The sequence below is a fragment of the Medicago sativa genome, chromosome 2, assembly GCF_051527215.1.
Source record: "Medicago sativa cultivar Bolivia chromosome 2, Bolivia_mono, whole genome shotgun sequence".
Lineage (NCBI taxonomy): Eukaryota > Viridiplantae > Streptophyta > Magnoliopsida > Fabales > Fabaceae > Medicago > Medicago sativa.
In genome coordinates this window covers 86,397,523-86,407,889 of record NC_140750.1, presented here as the reverse complement: position 1 = coordinate 86,407,889, position 10,367 = coordinate 86,397,523, and positions in this window count along the sequence as shown.

Here is a 10,367-nt window from a genome sequence, read left to right as displayed (position 1 = left end):
ATATTTTTGCATTCTCTAAAAATTAGGCCAAAATGGAGGTTAGGAAAAACTCCTCGTTAATTTAGGACATTACTCGTTTTCGACCCATTTTTACTAGGAAGGCCTTAAAGTGGCCGATTTGTATTGAATCTTAGCATGTGACAATTCGTTGGATAGGTAAACAACATAACTACGACTTCCATGGGATATTTTTGCATTCTCTAAAAATTCAGCCAAAATGGAGTTTAAGAAAATCCCCTCGTTAATTTAGGACATTACTCATTTTCGACCCTTTTTTAGAAGGAAGGCCATAAAGTGGCCGGTTTGTATTGAATCTTAGCATGGGACAATTCGTTGGATAGGTAAACAATATAGCTACGACTTCCATGGGATTTTTTTGCATTCTGTAAAAATTTGGCCAAAATGGAGGTTAACAAAATCTCCTCGTTAATTTAGGACATTACTCGTTTTCGACCCATTTTTACTAGGAAGGCCATAAAGTGGCCGATTTGTATTGAATCTTAGCATGTGATAATTCGTTGGATAGGTAAACAACATAACTACGACTTCCATGGGATATTTTTGCATTCTCTAAAAAATCGGCCAAAATGGAGGTTAAGAAAATCCCCTCGTTAAACTAGGACATTACTCGTTTTCGACCCTTTCTTACTAGGAAGACCATAAAGTGGGCAATTTGTATTGAATCTTAGCATGTGACAATTCATTGGCTAGGTAAACAACATAACTACGACTTCCATGAGATATTTTTGCATTCTCTAAAAATTCAGCCAAAATGGAGGTTAAGAAAATCTCCTCGTTAATTTGGGACATTACTCGTTTTCGACCCTTTTTTAGTAGGAAGGCCATAATGTGGCCGATTTGCATTGAATCTTAGCGTGTGACAATTCGTTGGATAGGTAAACAACATAACTATGACTTCCATGGGATATTTTTGCATTCTCTAAAAATTTGGCCAAAATGGAGGTTTAGAAAATCTCCTCGTTAATTTAGGACATTACTCGTTTTTGACCCATTTTTACTAGGAAGGCCATAAAGTGGCCGATTTGTATTGAATCTTAGCATGTGACAATTCGTTGGATAGGTAAACAACATAACTACGACTTCCATAGGATATTTTTGCATTCTCTAAAAATTCGGCCAAAATGGAGGTTAAGAAAATCCCCTCGTTAATCTAGGACATTACTCGTTTTCGACCCTTTTTTACTAGGAAGGCCATAAAGTGGCCGATTTGCATTTAATCTTAGCATGTGACAATTCGTTGGATAGGTAAACAACATAACAACGACTTCCATGGGATATTTTTGCATTCTCTAAAAATTAGGCCAAAATGGAGGTTAGGAAAAACTCCTCGTTAATTTAGGACATTACTCGTTTTCGACCCATTTTTACTAGGAAGGCCTTAAAGTGGCCGATTTGTATTGAATCTTAGCATGTGACAATTCGTTGGATAGGTAAACAACATAACTACGACTTCCATGGGATATTTTTGCATTCTCTAAAAATTCAGCCAAAATGGAGGTTAAGAAAATCCCCTCGTTAATTTAGGACATTACTCATTTTCGACCCTTTTTTGGAAGGAAGGCCATAAAGTGGCTGGTTTGTATTGAATCTTAGCATGGGACAATTCGTTGGATAGGTCAACAATATAGCTACGACTTCCATGAGATTTTTTTGCATTCTGTAAAAATTTGGCCAAAATGGAGGTTAAGAAAATCTCCTCGTTAATTTAGGACATTACTCGTTTTCGACCCATTTTTACTAGGAAGGCCATAAAGTGGCCGATTTGTATTGAATCTTAGCATGTGATAATTCGTTGGATAGGTAAACAACATAACGACGACTTCCATGGGATATTTTTGCATTCTCTAAAAATTCGGCCAAAATGGAAGTTAAGAAAATCCCCTCGTTAATCTAGGACATTACTCGTTTTCGACCCTTTCTTACTAGGAAGGCCATAAAGTGGGCAATTTGTATTGAATCTTAGCATGTGACAATTCATTGGATAGGTAAACAACATAACTACGACTTCCATGAGATATTTTTGCATTCTCTAAAAATTCAGCCAAAATGGAGGTTAAGAAAATCTCCTCGTTAATTTGGGACATTACTCGTTTTCGACCCTTTTTTAGTAGGAAGGCCATAATGTGGCCGATTTGCATTGAATCTTAGCGTGTGACAATTCGTTGGATAGGTAAACAACATAACTATGACTTCCATGGGATATTTTTGCATTCTCTTAAAATTTGGCCAAAATGGAGGTTTAGAAAATCTCCTCGTTAATTTAGGACATTACTCGTTTTTGACCAATTTTTACTAGGAAGGCCATAAAGTGGCCGATTTGTATTGAATCTTAGCATGTGACAATTCGTTGGATAGGTAAACAACATAACTACGACTTCCATGGGATATTTTTGCATTCTCTAAAAATTCGGCCAAAATGGAGGTTAAGAAAATCCCCTCGTTAATCTAGGACATTACTCGTTTTCGACCCTTTTTTACTAGGAAGGCCATAAAGTGGCCGATTTGCATTTAATCTTAGCATGTGACAATTCGTTGGATAGGTAAACAACATAACTACGACTTCCATGGGATATTTTTGCATTCTCTAAAAATTCAGCCAAAATGGAGGTTAAGAAAATCCCCTCGTTAATTTAGGACATTACTCGTTTTCGACCCTTTTTTAGAAGGAAGGCCATAAAGTGGCCGGTTTGTATTGAATCTTAGCATGGGACAATTCGTTGGATAGGTAAACAATATAGCTACGACTTCCAAGGGATTTTTTTGCATTCTCTAAAAATTCAGCCAAAATGGAGGTTAAGAAAATCTCCTCGTCAGTTTGGGACATTACTCGTTTTCGACCCTTTTTTAGTAGGAAGGCCATAATGTGGCTGATTTGCATTGAATCTTAGCGTGTGACAATTTGTTGGATAGGTAAACAACATAACTACGACTTCCATGGGATATTTTTGCATTCTCTAAAAATTCGGCCAAAATGGAGGTTAAGAAAATCTCCTCGTTAATTTAGGACATTACTCGTTTTCGACCCATTTTTACTAGGAAGGCCATAAAGTGGCCGATTTGTATTGAATCTTAGCATGTGACAATTCGTTGGATAGGTAAACAACATAACTACGACTTCCATGGGATATTTTTGCATTCTCTAAAAATTCGGCCAAAATGGAGGTTAAGAAAATCCCCTCGTTAATCTAGGACATTACTCGTTTCGACCCTTTTTTACTAGGAAGGCCATAAAGTGGCCGATTTGCATTTAATCTTAGCATGTGACAATTCGTTGGATAGGTAAACAACATAACAACGACTTCCATGGGATATTTTTGCATTCTCTAAAAATTCGGCCAAAATGGAGGTTAGGAAAAACTCCTCGTTAATTTAGGACATTACTCGTTTTCGACCCATTTTTACTAGGAAGGCCTTAAAGTGGCCGATTTGTATTGAATCTTAGCATGTGACAATTCGTTGGATAGGTAAACAACATAACTACGACTTCCATGGGATATTTTTGCATTCTCTAAAAATTCAGCCAAAATGGAGGTTAAGAAAATCCCCTCGTTAATTTAGGACATTACTCGTTTTCGACCCTTTTTTAGAAGGAAGGCCATAAAGTGGCCGGTTTGTATTGAATCTTAGCATGGGACAATTAGTTGGATAGGTAAACAATATAGCTACGACTTCCATGGGATTTTTTTGCATTCTGTAAAAATTTGGCCAAAATGGAGGTTAAGAAAATCTCCTCGTCAATTTGGGACATTACTCGTTTTCGACCCTTTTTTAGTAGGAAGGCCATAATGTGGCCGATTTGCATTGAATCTTAGCGTGTGACAATTTGTTGGATAGGTAAACAACATAACTACGACTTACATGGGATATTTTTGCATTCTCTAAAAATTCGGCCAAAATGGAGGTTAAGAAAATCTCCTCGTTAATTTAGGACATTACTCGCTTTCGACCCATTTTTACTAGGAAGGCCATAAAGTGGCCGATTTGTATTGAATCTTAGCATGTGACAATTCATTGGATAGGTAAACAACATAAATACGACTTCCATGGGATATTTTTGCATTCTCTAAAAATTCAGCCAAAATGGAGGTTAAGAAAATCTCCTCGTTAATTTGGGACATTACTCGTTTTTGACCCTGTTTTAGTAGGAAGGCCATAATGTGGCCGATTTGCATTGAATCTTAGCGTGTGACAATTCGTTGGATAGGTAAACAACATAACTATGACTTCCATGGGATATTTTTGCATTCTCTAAAAATTTGGCCAAAATGGAGGTTTAGAAAATCTCCTCGTTAATTTAGGACATTACTCGTTTTTGACCCATTTTTACTAGGAAGGCCATAAAGTGGCCGATTTGTATTGAATCTTAGCATGTGACAATTCGTTGGATAGGTAAACAACATAACTACGACTTCCATAGGATATTTTTGCATTCTCTAAAAATTCGGCCAAAATGGAGGTTAAGAAAATCCCCTCGTTAATCTAGGACATTACTCGTTTTCGACCCTTTTTTACTAGGAAGGCCATAAAGTGGCCGATTTGCATTTAATCTTAGCATGTGACAATTCGTTGGATAGGTAAACAACATAACAACGACTTCCATGGGATATTTTTGCATTCTCTAAAAATTAGGCCAAAATGGAGGTTAGGAAAAACTCCTCGTTAATTTAGGACATTACTCGTTTTCGACCCATTTTTACTAGGAAGGCCTTAAAGTGGCCGATTTGTATTGAATCTTAGCATGTGACAATACGTTGGATAGGTAAACAACATAACTACGACTTCCATGGGATATTTTTGCATTCTCTAAAAATTCAGCCAAAATGGAGGTTAAGAAAATCCCCTCGTTAATTTAGGACATTACTCATTTTCGACCCTTTTTTAGAAGGAAGGCCATAAAGTGGCCGGTTTGTATTGAATCTTAGCATGGGACAATTCGTTGGATAGGTAAACAATATAGCTACGACTTCCATGGGATTTTTTTGCATTCTGTAAAAATTTGGCCAAAATGGAGGTTAAGAAAATCTCCTCGTTAATTTAGGACATTACTCGTTTTCGACCCATTTTTACTAGGAAGGCCATAAAGTGGCCGATTTGTATTGAATCTTAGCATGTGACAATTCGTTGGATAGGTAAACAACATAACTACGACTTCCATGGGATATTTTTGCATTCTCTAAAAATTCGGCCAAAATGGAGGTTAAGAAAATCCCCTCGTTAATCTAGGACATTACTCGTTTTCGACCCTTTCTTACTAGGAAGGCCATAAAGTGGGCAATTTGTATTGAATCTTAGCATGTGACAATTCATTGGATAGGTAAACAACATAACTACGACTTCCATGAGATATTTTTGCATTCTCTAAAAATTCAGCCAAAATGGAGGTTAAGAAAATCTCCTCGTTAATTTGGGACATTACTCGTTTTCGACCCTTTTTTAGTAGGAAGGCCATAATGTGGCCGATTTGCATTGAATCTTAGCGTGTGAAAATTTGTTGGATAGGTAAACAACATAACTATGACTTCCATGGGATATTTTTGCATTCTCTTAAAATTTGGCCAAAATGGAGGTTTAGAAAATCTCCTCGTTAATTTAGGACATTACTCGTTTTTGACCCATTTTTACTAGGAAGGCCATAAAGTGGCCGATTTGTATTGAATCTTAGCATGTGACAATTCGTTGGATAGGTAAACAACATAACTACGACTTCCATGGGATATTTTTGCATTCTCTAAAAATTCGGCCAAAATGGAGGTTAAGAAAATCCCCTCGTTAATCTAGGACATTACTCGTTTTCGACCCTTTTTTACTAGGAAGGCCATAAAGTGGCCGATTTGCATTTAATCTTAGCATGTGACAATTCGTTGGTTAGGTAAACAACATAACTACGACTTCCATGGGATATTTTTGCATTCTCTAAAAATTCAGCCAAAATGGAGGTTAAGAAAATCCCCTCGTTAATTTAGGACATTACTCATTTTCGACCCTTTTTTAGAAGGAAGGCCATAAAGTGGCCGGTTTGTATTGAATCTTAGCATGGGACAATTCGTTGGATAGGTAAACAATATAGCTACGACTTCCATGGGATTTTTTTGCATTCTGTAAAAATTTGGCCAAAATGGAGGTTAAGAAAATCTCCTCGTTAATTTAGGACATTACTCGTTTTCGACCCATTTTTACTAGGAAGGCCATAAAGTGGCCGATTTGTATTGAATCTTAGCATGTGACAATTCGTTGGATAGGTAAACAACATAACTACGACTTCCATGGGATATTTTTGCATTCTCTAAAAATTCGGCCAAAATGGAGGTTAAGAAAATCCCCTCGTTAATCTAGGACATTACTCGTTTTCGACCCTTTCTTACTAGGAAGGCCATAAAGTGGGCAATTTGTATTGAATCTTAGCATGTGACAATTCATTGGATAGGTAAACAACATAACTACGACTTCCATGAGATATTTTTGCATTCTCTAAAAATTCAGCCAAAATGGAGGTTAAGAAAATCTCCTCGTTAATTTGGGACATTACTCGTTTTCGACCCTTTTTTAGTAGGAAGGCCATAATGTGGCCGATTTGCATTGAATCTTAGCGTGTGAAAATTTGTTGGATAGGTAAACAACATAACTATGACTTCCATGGGATATTTTTGCATTCTCTTAAAATTTGGCCAAAATGGAGGTTTAGAAAATCTCCTCGTTAATTTAGGACATTACTCGTTTTTGACCCATTTTTACTAGGAAGGCCATAAAGTGGCCGATTTGTATTGAATCTTAGCATGTGACAATTCGTTGGATAGGTAAACAACATAACTACGACTTCCATGGGATATTTTTGCATTCTCTAAAAATTCGGCCAAAATGGAGGTTAAGAAAATCCCCTCGTTAATCTAGGACATTACTCGTTTTCGACCCTTTTTTACTAGGAAGGCCATAAAGTGGCCGATTTGCATTTAATCTTAGCATGTGACAATTCGTTGGTTAGGTAAACAACATAACTACGACTTCCATGGGATATTTTTGCATTCTCTAAAAATTCAGCCAAAATGGAGGTTAAGAAAATCCCCTCGTTAATTTAGGACATTACTCGTTTTCGACCCTTTTTTAGAAGGAAGGCCATAAAGTGGCCGGTTTGTATTGAATCTTAGCATGGGACAATTCGTTGGATAGGTAAACAATATAGCTACGACTTCCATGGGATTTTTTTGCATTCTCTAAAAATTCAGCGAAAATGGAGGTTAAGAAAATCTCCTCGTCAGTTTGGGACATTACTCGTTTTCGACCCTTTTTTAGTAGGAAGGCCATAATGTGGCTGATTTGCATTGAATCTTAGCGTGTGACAATTTGTTGGATAGGTAAACAACATAACTACAACTTCCATGGGATATTTTTGCATTCTCTAAAAATTCGGCCAAAATGGAGGTTAAGAAAATCTCCTCGTTAATATGGGACATTACTCGTTTTCGACCCATTTTTACTAGGAAGGCCATAAAGTGGGCAATTTGTATTGAATCTTAGCATGTGACAATTCATTGGATAGGTAAACAACATAACTACGACTTCCATGAGATATTTTTGCATTCTCTAAAAATTCAGCCAAAATGGAGGTTAAGAAAATCTCCTCGTTAATTTGGGACATTACTCGTTTTCGACCCTTTTTTAGTAGGAAGGCCATAATGTGGCCGATTTGCATTGAATCTTAGCGTGTGACAATTCGTTGGATAGGTAAACAACATAACTATGACTTCCATGGGATATTTTTGCATTCTCTAAAAATTTGGCCAAAATGGAGGTTTAGAAAATCTCCTCGTTAATTTAGGACATTACTCGTTTTTGACCCATTTTTACTAGGAAGGCCATAAAGTGGCCGATTTGTATTGAATCTTAGCATGTGACAATTCGTTGGATAGGTAAACAACATAACTACGACTTCCATAGGATATTTTTGCATTCTCTAAAAATTCGGCCAAAATGGAGGTTAAGAAAATCCCCTCGTTAATCTAGGACATTACTCGTTTTCGACCCTTTTTTACTAGGAAGGCCATAAAGTGGTCGATTTGCATTTAATCTTAGCATGTGACAATTCGTTGGATAGGTAAACAACATAACAACGACTTCCATGGGATATTTTTGCATTCTCTAAAAATTAGGCCAAAATGGAGGTTAGGAAAAACTCCTCGTTAATTTAGGACATTACTCGTTTTCGACCCATTTTTACTAGGAAGGCCTTAAAGTGGCCGATTTGTATTGAATCTTAGCATGTGACAATTCGTTGGATAGGTAAACAACATAACTACGACTTCCATGGGATATTTTTGCATTCTCTAAAATTCAGCCAAAATGGAGGTTAAGAAAATCCCCTCGTTAATTTAGGACATTACTCATTTTCGACCCTTTTTTAGAAGGAAGGCCATAAAGTGGCCGGTTTGTATTGAATCTTAGCATGGGACAATTCGTTGGATAGGTAAACAATATAGCTACGACTTCCATGGGATTTTTTTGCATTCTGTAAAAATTTGGCCAAAATGGAGGTTAAGAAAATCTCCTCGTTAATTTAGGACATTACTCGTTTTCGACCCATTTTTACTAGGAAGGCCATAAAGTGGCCGATTTGTATTGAATCTTAGCATGTGACAATTCGTTGGATAGGTAAACAACATAACTACGACTTCCATGGGATATTTTTGCATTCTCGAAAAATTCGGCCAAAATGGAGGTTAAGAAAATCCCCTCGTTAATCTAGGACATTACTCGTTTTCGACCCTTTCTTACTAGGAAGGCCATAAAGTGGGCAATTTGTATTGAATCTTAGCATGTGACAATTCATTGGATAGGTAAACAACATAACTACGACTTCCATGAGATATTTTTGCATTCTCTAAAAATTCAGCCAAAATGGAGGTTAAGAAAATCTCCTCGTTAATTTGGGACATTACTCGTTTTCGACCCTTTTTTAGTAGGAAGGCCATAATGTGGCCGATTTGCATTGAATCTTAGCGTGTGACAATTCGTTGGATAGGTAAACAACATAACTATGACTTCCATGGGATATTTTTGCATTCTCTTAAAATTTGGCCAAAATGGAGGTTTAGAAAATCTCCTCGTTAATTTAGGACATTACTCGTTTTTGACCCATTTTTACTAGGAAGGCCATAAAGTGGCCGATTTGTATTGAATCTTAGCATGTGACAATTCATTGGATAGGTAAACAACATAACTACGACTTCCATGGGATATTTTTGCATTCTCTAAAAATTCGGCCAAAATGGAGGTTAAGAAAATCCCCTCGTTAATCTAGGACATTACTCGTTTTCGACCCTTTTTTACTAGGAAGGCCATAAAGTGGCCGATTTGCATTTAATCTTAGCATGTGACAATTCGTTCGATAGGTAAACAACATAACTACGACTTCCATGGGATATTTTTGCATTCTCTAAAAATTCAGCCAAAATGGAGGTTAAGAAAATCCCCTCGTTAATTTAGGACATTACTCGTTTTCGACCCTTTTTTAGAAGGAAGGCCATTAAGTGGCCGGTTTGTATTGAATCTTAGCATGGGACAATTCGTTGGATAGGTAAACAATATAGCTACGACTTCCATGGGATTTTTTTGCATTCTCTAAAAATTCAGCCAAAATGGAGGTTAAGAAAATCTCCTCGTCAGTTTGGGACATTACTCGTTTTCGACCCTTTTTTAGTAGGAAGGCCATAATGTGGCTGATTTGCATTGAATCTTAGCGTGTGACAATTTGTTGGATAGGTAAACAACATAACTACAACTTCCATGGGATATTTTTGCATTCTCTAAAAATTCGGCCAAAATGGAGGTTAAGAAAATCTCCTCGTTAATATGGGACATTACTCGTTTTCGACCCATTTTTACTAGGAAGGCCATAAAGTGGCCGATTTGTATTGAATATTAGCATGTGACAATTCGTTGGATAGGTAAACAACATAACTACGACTTCCATGGGATATTTTTGCATTCTCTAAAAATTCGGCCAAAATGGAGGTTAAGAAAATCCCCTCGTTAATCTAGGACATTACTCGTTTCGACCCTTTTTTACTAGGAAGGCCATAAAGTGGCCGATTTGTATTGAATCTTAGCATGTGACAATTCATTGGATAGGTAAACAACATAAATACGACTTCCATGGGATATTTTTGCATTCTCTAAAAATTCAGCCAAAATGGAGGTTAAGAAAATCTCCTCGTTAATTTGGGACATTACTCGTTTTCGACCCTTTTTTAGTAGGAAGGCCATAATGTGGCCGATTTGCATTGAATCTTAGCGTGTGGCAATTCGTTGGATAGGTAAACAACATAACTATCACTTCCATGGGATATTTTTGC